The sequence below is a fragment of the Orbicella faveolata genome, unplaced genomic scaffold, assembly GCF_042242905.1.
Source record: "Orbicella faveolata isolate gen_17 unplaced genomic scaffold, um_ofav_v1 contig_15, whole genome shotgun sequence".
Taxonomy (NCBI): Eukaryota; Metazoa; Cnidaria; class Anthozoa; order Scleractinia; family Merulinidae; genus Orbicella; species Orbicella faveolata.
In genome coordinates, this window is record NW_028301542.1 from 10,623,661 (window position 1) to 10,637,857 (window position 14,197).

Sequence of the window (14,197 nt, forward strand, 5' to 3'; positions counted from 1 at the left end):
CCAATTTTGGTCAAAGGTGATGACGTCAGAAGTGGAACAAAGGCCAAGGCTCATCACAGCCAGTTACGGGCAGCACAGGAGTCAATGGGTTAAAGAATGAAAATCAAGCATTGCCTTTGGTCCAAAACCAAAACAAGGTTTCCCTGGTTGTATCAGTAGATGTCCCCTGACAACCTCACATTTTTGCAGAGCAAAGGAACTGGCGGCTATTAAATGTGAAAGGGAAATGGAACAATACTTATTAGTATTCAAAAACAAGTGGGAAGGGGAAGGGGGAGGGATGGAGTTCTTCTGTTTTGTTTTACATTTGTCCTGAATTTAGTTGTGAATTTTGTAGTTGAGTTCAAAAACTCATTCAATGTAGAACTTTGAAGTCAGAGTAGAAAGTTGCTTCATGTAAAACCAACAATAACAAAAATGTTCAGCGTCAAAATGGAGTGGTGTGTTTGCTCTTTCAACTGGCCGGGCCCGTATATTGGTAGCAGTTCAATTAATGCACATTTTTACCTTAGGTTTTTACATTATTTATTTTTCCTTCCTTTTTTATGCAAGGACAGGTTATTTTCCCACTAGAAATATCAAATGAATGGAGGTCTTAATTTAAATAAATCTGCATTTGCTCAGTGCTCAGCTTAGCCCTTTCTCTACATTTCTGCGACACATTCTCTTGGTTCAAATGGTAGGAGCGGCATTTCATTCTAATTTTTTCTATGCAATTTAATACAACTATGTACAAGGCAAACTGTTGTCAGAATTAGAAGTTGGCTAGCTTGATCAACATATAGAGGAACAAATAAGTTGATTTGGGAAATTTGGATGAGAGAATGGAACTGCTCAAGCATTTGAAAATCATTGTGCCACTTGGCATAAATCTTATTGAATTTGAGAGAACAAAACTGAATCACATACAGTGTGTATTGAAAAGGAAACTGTCTCGTTGAAAGAAGCAGCAAATGTACTCAAAGTATTTTCTTGACAGTAAAAATGTTTCAGTATGTACCTCTTGGAAGGTACAGCCACATAGGTTGGTTTAAGAGAGGCGTGTACAATAATTGTGGACTCCGACCTGCATCTCATCTGCTACTCCCGAGTTTTGTGATTTGAATCTAATACCTAAGCTAAGTACAATTGACATGATTGCCCTTCAAGCTAAATATCACATGAGTCATAGGAGTGCTGGAGTGCTGGTCAAGCGTGTGCAACAACATAACAACAATGGAGAAGTCATCAGAAAAAAAAAATGTAACAGCCAATCTATAGATTGTTCTCATGTGATGTCATCAAATTCCAAAATCCAAAACTAAAGAGCCACAAAAATTTTTGTCCTCATCAGGGATCAGGGGATCTTTTTTCTCTTGCTTTCCAGCTTTATTTGTTATCATGTTATAGCACCATAATAATTTTATATCTCAGTTCGTCATGAGCAGAAACTTTCCCTGCTATTTGAATATTTTTTTAAATTGGTAAATTATATACATTCCATACACACTTACATACTCACTAAAGAAAATTACATTATTTCCAGAAGCAAACAAACCAGTAACTAAATTAACATGTGTAATAATTAATTAACTCCTACTTTACACTCCTATTTTCATCGCTATTAGTTATACCCAAAAATTTGTCAAGAGTTTACATTGAGATTGACTATAAATTCATCAGCCGTGCCATATTAATTGACAGATAAAAACAAGGAGAACATTATGCTATAATTGGGTTGTATAAAAACAGCAGAAATAATGCATTATCTTCAGGAGTCAGGAGGGCTGAGAATACCAGAAATGACCAGCAGGCCTTGAAGAGAACCAGAAGGAAGACCAGGGCTGCCTCAATTGCAGCACCATCCTCCTTCGTCTGCATTATTTGCAACAGAGACTGCCACTCCAGAGTGGGACTCTATAGCCACTCGAGATGATGCTCCGCATCGACATAGCGCTACACCATCGTCTCCTGAGACGAACGGCTGCCGACGATAAAAACAGCAGAAATAAGATAAAAGGAGAAGAAAAATAACTAAGTTAACCTGTATAGTAATTGGCTCTGCAATCAATGCTTTACATTCCTATCAACATCACTACCACAACTATACAAAAGATTTTTCGAAAGTATACTTATGCTTAAGATTAACTATAAATTTATTTACCAATAACTTGCCATGCATTAATTTCTGATTGTACAAATAATTTTTGGCATATAAAAAAGTGAGAAGTTTAACTTTCTGATGTGTGATTCCTTTCCTAAATTGTCAACTTTGATACTGAAAATTAATTCAGTTGGAGAAAGGCTGAAGGAGGAAACATTTTCTTTGTTGAACCATTAATTTTTTTATGACCTCTAAAAAGAATAATCGGCTCCAATTACAGCTATTGGTGTCCTCTGCCTTACCAAAAAGGAATAATTCCTTTTTGGTGACTTCTATTCTATGTAAAAGTTTGAAAGTCGATATATCAGTTGACACATAAGTCAATACTCGACCAATAAAAAACAGATACTCAACCAATATATCGATCGAGTATCGATATTTCAGGCAATATATCAGTCAATATATTGGTTTCAATATTTGGACCAAAATAAAAATTGTAACAACACGAACATAACTGGAATGCAGCAAAATATAGATAGATAGTAATGAGTTATTAATAGAGTGTGTTTGTGTGACGTCATCAAATTCTCAAATCCAAAACTAAAGAGCCCCTATAAAGGTTTCATCCTCATCAGGCGTAGGAGTTACTAAATTTATATCTGTTTACATCGTTCCAGCTCAATATTGTCCTTTGTTTGCAAACCAGCCCATTTGGAATTTTTGGAGTTACACTGTATGGCAGTGTGTGACATGAAGCTAAGATCACATTTGTTGAAAAATATACACTTATCTCGTGATTTTTAGCCATTTTAGGAGTTAAAATATTTGGAAAAGTGCTTGTGTAAATGTTTTTTGGTTCAGTTCAGATAATCAGTTGTCTAGATAGCCAAAGTAAGTTCAAGATGTTTACACTATTATCCGGCCACCATATTGGAGGACTAAGGAGTTCCTCCAACATGACAGCTCCATACTAGGCTCTATAATTTTGCGCGGAACATTTGAACCAATATCTCAACTTTGGAACGACACACACATCTTAAACTTGGAGAACTGTCTTCTTTATTTATCGTCTATAATATTACTATTTCTTGACTTCATCCGTTGAATGGTTTTTGATTTTATATTTTATTGCATGACAATGCACAAACTCTATAAACTGATTCCTCTACAATCTTTCCTAATTTTCTGTCTGAAGTAGTACCATGTTTTTCGAGAGTGCTTATTATTAAGGAAACAAGGAAAAATAGATGGAGGCTTACATTTGGGAGAAGGGGGGAATAATCGAATGAATTTTTCTGTTTACAGGTTATTTAAGGGCTGTAAGTTGGGTAGGGGGTATTATAAACAGCAGTTTATGATGTATTAAAATCACATCATTAACATATGTATGGTTTAAATACCAATTTCATACAATATCCTCTTATTATAACTTATGTAACGTTATTTTCACCAAGAAACTCCTTAGCTTTTGCCAAATGCTTGCTTGCTTGATACACGGTTGAGTATCAACCAAGACTTGACGGCAAGTTGACCCATATATAACTGATAGTTGACTGATATTAATACCACCGACAGTATCACGGTCAATACGTCAACTGTCACCATGAGCATCATTAAGTGGTCTATTGGTCGATACCTGACCAATACTTGATCGATATATTGACCGATACTCGATCAAGTATCGACTGATACTCGAGAGTATTGGCCGATGTATTGACTGATATATCAACTGATTTATCAGTCAATACATTGGTCAAGGTCCCCCATAATATACATGATCCAAACTAGCTGGGTATACTTACACTACCGTCAGTTCTTACTTATTTGCTTTTTTTTTATTGCATTGGAGAAGGCAACCTTTCTAGAATTGGTTTTCCTGTGCAGCGTTATATATGGAAAATATCCACATTCCTGAAAGGACACCAAAATGGCTACCCGGCTTGATTTTTGTAGAGGCATGTCACGGCCAGTAAACTGGTACTGTTTCTAAGACCTATGATAAGACATGTGACTAACATGTGAGCATGCGAGCAGGCCATGCGAGCTCGTCTGTGCGTTGGATCTTTCTTTCCATTCAGTCGCCATAGGCCTCACTATTTTGTTCTCTCAGCATTGGATTTTGGTGAATCTTAGTGGGTTTTGTGGTGGATCAACAGTACATGTAACATTTATTGAAATCTGAGGGAATTGTCCTTGTTTATTTTATATGTTTGCAAACACGACTTTGAATTGGCTTGGCTTTGGGATGTTAACTGTGGGAACGGCGTCATTTCATTGGCTGTAGAAGTTTGATTGCATCTGATGATTAGTTCCAGTGGCGACAGATAGCTCAGTCTTTATCTGGTTGAATAATGTTTGGAATCAGTGGAAAAGTACTCTGAAGGCAAGATCCATTAGACTGAGACTGAACCAAGGAATGGTAATGTAAATACTGTCTATTTTATTCATCAGGGGGAATACTTGAATCAGTCACGCAGAGTTTGTTTTACAAATAAGCTTTTACTCTAAACATTACTAGTTAATGTGAGAATATTTAGCATGAAATTTGAAGGCTAATGGAAATATTTTGGTTCTCTTAAACTTGTGAGTCTATGGAAACCAGCGCCATCATGCAACGTATCAACAAATCATAAATTATACAGGAGACCTCTTCACTGGCATGGACTTTGACACTATGATATATCTGTCACTCTGTAAATTGTAAAACCTCAGTTGCTGATGAAAAATGTTGATTTTAGAAGTAGACACAATCATTTAAGGTATATAATTATATTAAAGTGATGGCGTCAAACACACTCTCATAATCTTTGATTACTACTAGTTGTAAATATGTTATAATTTACTCTAATGCAGTAACCTACAAACTACCCTTGACCTGTTATAATTACTTACAGTTACGATACTCACTTTCGTTAATAATAATAATAATAATAATAATAAAAGATAAAGCAGAAAATGCAATTCTAAAAACATACACTGCTGACAAAATGCTATTCGCTAAAAAAGCAAAGAAACTCTGCAATATGCTACTTACCATTTACTTTGTGTTTTTAATGTCTTTGAAAGGCAGTGACTGCGGAGCAAATGTACACAAGGTCGAATATGCACAAAATGTACAGTGGATCAAAAAGAAGGCTTGCGAAAATAATGCACTCGGAAATTCCCACTTTTTTGGGAAGAGCACTTTCTGAGAGGAATCCGGCTTTAAACCTAGAGCAACAAGTATTTCTATTGTGTGATGTTCAGGAGTAATGTTGAGCAAAGTTAGCCAAGAAAAAGAGACCGATTTAGGACAAGACCAAAGGTGATCAGGTAGATTCTACCCTTCTTCATTACAAAAGGAGCAGTTTTGGTTGTCTCTTACTCCAGCTTTTGTTAGCAAGTCATTTGTTGCTATTCATCTATGCAGGGATTTGTACTGGATTCAAGAATTCTCATACTTTTAGTATACTTAGAGGCTAGCTGGTAGACATCCCACCAGTTAATGGAATCAACATCATTCATTGCTTCCCCTTTTGCCAGTTTGGGGATACAACTATTGTCCATCCTAAGGACATGACTGAGCAAGCAGAGCCTGCTTTGACAAAGGAGACTATACATGGAGGGAATTCCTGCTTTAATTAGGACCTCATTGTGGGTGACTTTGTCTTTCTATGTTATCCTAAGGATGCACCATAGATATCTCAAGGTCTGTAGTTTGAGTTCCTACTTGTGTAGGCAGTCCAGCTCTCATTGCCGTAGAGTAGCCATGGTAGGGTTCACCGTCAGCTTCCTGTTTTCCCATACTCGTTTGGTTAGTCAGGAGAGGTTGATGACTGCCTTTCCAATCCTTTTATCCAGTTCCACTTCTAGGGAGAGGTTTCTGCTGCTGCAGAGCCTAAATAGGTGAAGTGGTGTACAACCTCAAGTTGAAAATTCTTCACAATTAAGTTGTAAGCTGCTGGAGTTGCTTGAACCATGACCTGTGTTTTCGTCAAGCTTATAGTTATGCTGAAGTCTTCACCGGCTGCAGAGAAATGGTCCAGAAGTCCCTGAAGCTGCTGTTCTGACGAAGCTACTGCTGCATCAACTGCAAAGAACGTACATATCTCTGATCAGTACTTCTCTGATTTTGGATTTTGATCATAAGCCTGAAAAATTGTACAACTTGCCATCAGATATAGTGTGGAAGTAGGTGCCTTCTCGTGATGAGATGTAGGCATGCTTGAGTAGGAGAGCAAAGAAGATGCCAAACAGGGTTTGGTGCCAGGACACATCCCTGCTTCACAACACTTTTAATGCTAAATGTGTCAGAGGTGCTGCCATCATATTGTACCATTCCCACAGGAGTTTCAGTAATAGCCAGGTAGCGGGTAGATCTACCCACTTGTAATAAGCGGACTACCTGCTTGTAGCTGTCCTGGATAGCCGTACACAATTACGTAACTAAGACCAAGTAATTTCCAAGAAGCTATGGATTCTCTTCAAGAAATTTGGCAAAATAAGTCTTATGTTATAGATAAAGAAAAGGAAAAGCACAAGGAAAAATTTTCTAGTGTTAACCCAGTCTTTTGGACCCTGAAAGACGAAGGAAAGTCTACACGAAGAGAAATGTGCCAGGCATTCAGCTGAAATCAAGAGGAAACTGGGACTAAACATGAATAGTAATGACTGCCAAAAGGCAATCGTTATTAGCAAGATTTTAATCATATCCTGCTCGTATTTCTTGTGGGTTTTTTGTTGTGCACACCCTACAGTAGGAGCGTACTTTTTACTACCAATATTTAGTATATAATGAGAATTATACTAGGGCCCCAAAGTGGCCTGAAGTTATAATTCAAATTATATGAACAAATGAAGTGAGAAATATAAATTATGAGACAACAAATGGTAGGAATTTCCCGGTTAGTGCTTCAAACCACTTTTTAACACCAACAGAAGGGTGAACCCCCGTAAAGAAACAATAAAAGGGGCCTGGGTATACCCATAAGGCCCTGGGACCCAGATCTTGTGGTTCCATGATGCTTCGGTGGCTTTTTGACGCCATGGAATAGACGGGCAAAAGAGAGACCCCATAGAAGGAGGGAAGAAGGATGGGAAGCTCATGTATTTCTCACTTCGTCTGTTCATATAATTTGAATTATAACTTCAGGCCGCTTAACAACCCTAGTTTAATTCTCATTATATTTCACAGACTTCGTTCGAAATATATGAGACAACAAATGGTAGTTTTTAACGTTGCTACTAAGAGCAATAAAACAGCCATGTTTCCACATAACAAAACATTTAAATTGTATATATATTATATAATTATATAAGTAAAAACTCAACAGGAGAATAGTTGAGTTTACAAGTACATCTACTTTGAGGATAAGACCCCAGTAGCAAAGTCTGAAGTAAACAAAGGTTTATAGTAAAATGTTCTGTAAATTGAAGCAGAAGACTAGTCGGCCATTGACATGATAGTCGACAGCAGGACAAATGTATTGGCAGCTGCTGTCGTAGATTATCCACGCACAGAGTGAGCTTTAAAAATTTGACTGTCTATTCCTGCTGCACTCATAAAGGTTCGTAGCTAACGCCTCAATGTTGTAGTGAAGTGACTGGCTTGTGGGGGCGTTTAAATGAAATAAACAACTTATCAGGAAGATAAGACGGGATAACACGTCGAACGTTCCTGGATGATTTTAGATATTGTCTAAAACAATCTACGGGACAGAGCTTCTTGTTTTGGTCAGAGCGGGCAAAGAAAAATGCTTCTGCCGGTGTATCTGCACAGCCAGTTTTTCTAGGGATGGTGAATTTGTAAGACCCCTTCTGGAAGGACGCTGCAATGTCTGACAACCAGGGAAGCCAAGGCGGAAATCCGTTCTGGACAGAAACAGGGTGACTAACTTCACTGACATAGCTTTAAGTGATAGGGTGCTGTTTTTCCCCAAAGAAATCATGTATTTAATCATAACATCAACATTCCAGGTATGGGAATACCTGGGCTTTGGAGGACGTTTATTGAGAGCTCCTTTAAGGAACCTAGTAACATAAGGATCCTGACCCACTGAAAAAACCGTCTATCTCTGGATGAGTTAACGAAATAGCAGAATGAAGGGTGTTAAGTGATCAGTATGCTAAGCCTTCATTAAAGAGTTCTGTCAATAAATTAGAATGTCACTTATAGATGACAAAAGAGGATCAATTTGTCGTCCAGAGATACGATGAGGTGGAGGTACGAGTAGCTGCGATGAGTAGATCAGCAATGTTTGTTGGAATGCCCTCAGCTTGGGAACGTTAGTAGAGATGTGAAACACGGCCAAGTGAAGGCGAGGATACATTGGATGAACTCAATTCAGGTCGGTCGGATCCGTTAAGAGGGTTGGACCATTCGGTAGCAACACTGGCTGAGATATTAGAAGTCTCAGCAGAACCGGCCACCAGGGCTGGGCTTGCCAAACTGGAGCAACGAGAATTAGATCCGTTTGGTCGATTGTTACCTTCTTCAGAGTTTTGGATATCAGATTGAACAGGGGGAGGCATAGCCCCATAGAAAAGCCCAGTTTATCATATAAGTGTCCATGTGGATGGCTCCCAGGTTGGGTCTCCAACTGATGTAATCCGCAAGTTGGTTAGTTAGATGACTTGCAAGCAGATCCGTCTGACAACTCAGCAGAAAAGGCTGAATAATTGTTGGGACCAACTTCCACTCGCTCATGTCCTTGAATTTTCTGGACTCCTTGTCCACTGAGACATTGTCTCTTCCTGGGATGTGAGAAGCTGTCACAAGGATGTCTCTTTCCTGACACCAATCCCACAACTCTAAGGCCACAGTCATAAGCTGGGGGAATGTGTACCCGCTTAGTTGTTAATGTAAGCGGTGGCGGTTGTGTTGTCTAGTTGGAGAGATACGGTTACATGAGACTTACCTTTGAGAAAGGTTTAATTTTCAGTAAAGCCAAAACAGGATGTCTTTAGCTCTAGATAATTGATGTGTTGGAGAGACTCTTTTGGTGGCCATCTGCCATTGGTCTGAAGGGATTGATGAACTGCACCCCAACCTTTCTTGGATGCATCAGTTGTGATCATATTTGGCAGAGGAAGGTCCATGGGACTGCTGTTTGCATTGAGGGTGTTTTCAACCACCATGCAAGTGCTATTCTGGCACTCGGTGACAGGGCAATCAAAGCGTCGTAAGACTCCTGGTTCATTTGTATGCCCCTTCTCAGATCTGACTTCAAGTGACGAAAGTGTAGTGGAGCTCGCCAAATGGCTGGTCTTGAGGACTCTAACAGGCCTATTAAACTTGCTAGGTTTCACAATTTGATACTTTGAGAAATGAGCAGACTGCGACAACAGTGCTGAATTTTGGCCTTTTCTGCCGGGAGTGATATCATCATGCATATTGAGTCGATTTGGAAACCCAGGAAGGTTATCCCTGGTGTTGGAATCAGTAATGATTTCTTGAGGTTTATTTTAAAACCAGCTGAGTATTTTTCACAGTTCCTCCATTGTTGCAGCCAAAAGAAGAAAGTCGTCGAGGTAAATAAGGACTCGAATGGCCTTCCTCCTCAGAAATGTGGCAACAGGTTTTAGAACTTTCGTAAAAGTTCTGGGGGCTGAACACAGGCTGAATGGAAGAGCTTTGAACTGGTAACATGTTCACTTCCAAAAGAAGCAAAGGAACGTTGGGATTACTCGAGAACAGGCACAGAAAGGTAAGCATCTTTTAAATATATATTTGTCATAAAATCTCTGGTAAAAGCAACATCATTAAGTAACTGAGGTTTTCCATGTGGAAATGCTCGTTTACAATGAACTTGTTCAAAGAACGTAGGTGTCTCAACGGACACAAAGATCCTCCCTTTTTGAATACAAGAAACAGGGAGCTATAAAAAACCGTCTCTGGTAAAAGGGGTCTTATGTATGGCCTCTTTTTGCAATAACTCGTTCACTTCCTGGGGTATTAGGAGTGCCTCCTGACCCGATGTTTGGATAAATTCTGGAGACTTTTGAAAAGGAGTTTTGAGGAAACTTATCTTGTAACCTGAAACAATTGAGAAAATCTGTGGGTTCCCAAGACACAATGCAGTCTGAGAGTCTGGCTGACGTCCCCTCTTGGAAGGGGGATGAAAAAGCCTGTTTTTTGAACGAGGCCCTTGGTAATTTGACTGAGATTTAGAAGGGTTTGAATACCCAGTGGATTGATACTTGTTAAAGGTGTCTCCTTGATGTCTGCTTTGAGACTGGGAACTATTACTACATCTAGAGAAGGATTTTCCTGTAGTCTGTGCCAAATTTTTTGTGAGACCCCTTGACAACTTGGCCTGTTTTGAGGCCAAGGAGGGGAAATCATCCCCAAATAGTCATGATTTTGCATTAGGCAGAGGTGGTTCCATGAGGTTTGTCCTCGAACAGTTTATGGCTGTGAGGACCCTCTGTTGTCTCAGGGTAGACAGCTGAGCATTGGCTGAGCCTAAAAGGCAAAGAGCTTGTTCAAAAGCTACTTTAATTTCTTCATAAGATGGAGCTGAATCATTTTAAATACAATCATGAAGGCCACAGAGTGGGTGAGTGGCAATTAAGAAAGCCCACTGAACATTAAACATTTCCTTATCCTTTTCTTGTACAAACTTTTTCTCTTTAAATTGTTGATCAAGTTTTGGAGCAGAGAGTGCATCCACTTCAGGAGTTTCCCAGTCATCCAAAATAACAAGAGATTGCTGGTAAGATAAAAGATAATTTTCTCTGAAAATTAGTATCCAGAAACTTGGAGAGAGAAGCTGATGGTTTCCAGGAGGTTGACTTGGCAACTGGGTCAAACAGCCCATGATCATCCCTAGATTTCGTTGAGTTTTCAACTTGGTCAGATGTCTTACTAGACTCTGTTGGTGCCTTAGTAGGCGCTACGGGTGCCTGTATAGGCTCTACGGGTGCCTTGATAGGCTCCATGGGTGCTCCAACAGACAAAGTAGCAGTCTTAAAAGACACTTCGGTCACCAAAGATTTGCTAGTCTCCAAGCCTGACGTTTCACCAGCCATAATCGACAAAGCATCATCATCAGTATCTGCAATAGTTTCTGGCTGATTTACTCGGGACTCAACTGAGTCTATTTGGTTGAAAAGATGTTCAATCAACTGAAGAATCTTCTGAAGGGAATCATTTTCATCGTTGCGCCGTTTCAGCAGGAACCCTTCAAGATGTACGTCAGGCAACAAAACAGAGTTTTGGCGGGAAGATGGCGACCAAGAGCGAGACCTTTTATGCAACTTGTGTCTTCTATGGGACATGTTCAGGGATTTTAAATATCCTGAAAAGTGACAAATATCACCTAAAAGAAACCTACTGTGTAAAAACACAGAGGTATAGCCTAAAAACGGTTAGAATTTGTAAAAATGCAGGGCAAAAGCAAAATACTTACCGAATGGTTTGAAGCACAAGGGAAAAAGCCACTGAAACATCATGGGAGCACGAGATCTGGGTCCCAGGGCCTTGTGGGTATACCCAGGCCCCTTTTATTGTTTCTTTAGGGGGGTTCGCCCTTCTGTTGGCGTTAAAAAGTGGTTTGAAGTACTAACCAGGAAACTCCTACCATTTGTTGTCTCTTATATTTCAAATGGAGTCTGTGAAATATGATAAGTTCCATGTTTGTATCCTGTAGTTTAATCCTGACGAAGTCTCACTAGCAGATGAAATCAGTCGATTAATAAACTCAGTTGTACAAGATCATAAGTTGTTGCTGCATGCTGCCCACAAGTATTTTTATTTTAAAATATTTTTAAATTGAATAGGTTAACTCTGAGAAGTCATTGTAAGATAATTTTCTTCAAATTTGTTCAAATTGATTAACTTGTAGGAACAACAAAGCAGCATACGAATAGGCCTCAAAATTCTTCCAACAAATTACCCTCCTGTTATTCTTAACTACCCTCTGGTCCCAAAAATCATTGAAACCCCTGATTCCCATCATGGCATCATGAAAGGACTTTACAACGCTGAGCAGCTTGGGTGGACAATCGATAAGAGGTAGTAATTTGAAGAGACTGTCTCTGCTCACCAAGTCAAATGCCTCAGTGAGATGTCTAAATGCCAGATAGTGACAGAAAGTTCTGAAATCGTTTTGTTAAATATTTATGTTTTATAATCTAAATTTTAAATTTTTAGCTATTATTTGTGTTAATGTAATGAAAACTTAGCTTTTAGCTTAGCTTTTCATTAGCTTTTAATACGTATTTTATTTTGGGTAGATTTTTACATAGGGTCCACCCCTTTAAACTCCCATTCAGTGTGTTTTTTTTATTTTCTTTTTTTTAACCCCTGAATAAAGCCCTGTGTGAGAGTCTTGTATGTGCTTGTCCCTGCACTTCTCTTGTAGTCGGCGAAGGGAAAAGGTCATGTCGATAGTGGATCTGTTGGACATAAATCCACACTGAGATTCTGGATATATCCTGTCCACTAATTTCTGTTAGTATTACTTCGGCCAAACAGCTTCCCTATGACAGCATTCAGAGTAGCCTAAGACACTTGGGTCTCACTGGCATAAAGGTCAGAATACTGTTCTGCCCATCTGTCCATTTACTTGGTTTTGTCCTTAATGATTTCACACGATTTTGTCTTTAGTGGAGCTGTTTTGCCTTGCATGAGACCAGAGGCTTTTGTGATGCCCTTGTACATCCCTCTGATATTTCCAATATCAGCCTCAGCTTGGATTTTGGTACTCAGGTCTATCCAGAAGTCATTTGCACAAGTTCTGGCTTCTTGCTTAACTCTGCTTTGAGCAATGCAAATGGTGATGTAACGCAATGGGTACCTCTTGTATTCATGAAGAGCAGACCTTTTTTCACCTTGTGTGAAAGAAGGGCCAGGTCGTCAGCATAGTCCAGGTCATCCAACTGCTTCCAAAGTGTCCACTGGATGCCATTTCGCCCTTGGGCTGTAGATGTCTTCATTACCCAGTCCATCGTCAGAAGAAACATAACTGGCGACAGTAGGCATCCTTGCCTCACTCCAGTTCTCACCTCAAAGGCATCAGTGAGTTGCTGTCCATGGACCACCCTGCAGGTCATCCCTTCGTACAAGTTTCTAATGATATTGGTTATTTTCTCCGGTATTCCATTGTGTCTCATTGTATTCTATTGTGCTTCCAGAGGGTCTGCCGATCTATGCTGTCAAATGCTTTTTCATAGTCCACAAAGTTGATATAAAGAGGTGAATTCCACTCCAGGGACTGCTCCAGGATGATATGCAGTGAGGCGATTTGGTCGGTGCGAGACCTATTCTTATGGAAACCAGCTTACTGCTCGCAAAGCTGCGGGTCTATGGCATCTTTCATCCTGTTCAGCAAGACTCGATTAAACACCTTTCCTGGAATGGACAGCAGTGTTATACCTCTGTAATTGGAGCAGGAGCTGAGATCACCTTTTTTGGGGAGCTTGATCAGGTAACCTTCCTTTCACTCTGTTGGTACCCGCTCCTCTTCCCAGATCTTATTTAAAAGAGGGTAGAGCAGCTCCATGTTTGTCCTGATGTCGACCTTCAGTGCCTGGGATGTTGTCAGGTACAGCCTTGCCATTTCTCAGCTGCTTGATAGGGTTTTGAATCTCCTTCTTTGTTGGTGTGCTACAGTCAATGGGTAGGTCGCTGCTGGCTGGCTGTATGTCCGGAGGGTCTGGAGGGGCAGGTCGGTTGAGCAGCTCCTCAAAATGCTTCACCCATCTCTTCTTCTGCCCCTCATAATCAGATATTGGTTACCCATCCTTATCTTTCACCGGTCTCTCTGGCTTGCTTTATTTTCCCAGTAGGTTCCTTATGGTAGCATAAAGGTCCCGCTTATTTCCATGATAAGCTGCCTCTTGAGCCTCTGCTGCCAGCCACTCCAGATAGTTGCGTTTGTCTGCCTTAAGGCTCCTTTTGACACTCCTGTTCACCCCTTTGTACTCCTCTTGCGCCTTAGCTTTTGCAGTTCGTGTTCGGTTGTTGTTAACAGCCACCTTCTTTGCTTCAATCTTCTTGCCTGTATTCTTTTCCCGAAAGCAGCCTTGGTTGGGGTTCCTCGGACCCAGCACTTCATTGCATGTCGATGTGACCGCTCCTTTCACTCTCTGCCACCTTACGTCAATGGTTTCCTCTTCCATCAGTTCTTGCAG

The 14,197-nt window shown here is 40.0% G+C and overlaps 1 protein-coding gene and 2 pseudogenes across 1 annotated transcript in view; 1 reads left to right on the forward strand and 2 right to left on the reverse strand.

Annotated features, from left to right (window-relative positions):
- The window catches only part of LOC110051325 (fumarylacetoacetase-like), a 72,316-nt gene that overhangs the window by 23,942 nt on the left and 34,177 nt on the right, over positions 1-14,197 (forward strand). The gene's annotated exons all lie outside the window — the stretch shown is intronic.
- Positions 8,365-9,344, reverse strand: LOC149113498 (uncharacterized; annotated as a pseudogene).
- Positions 9,940-11,341, reverse strand: LOC149113499 (uncharacterized; annotated as a pseudogene).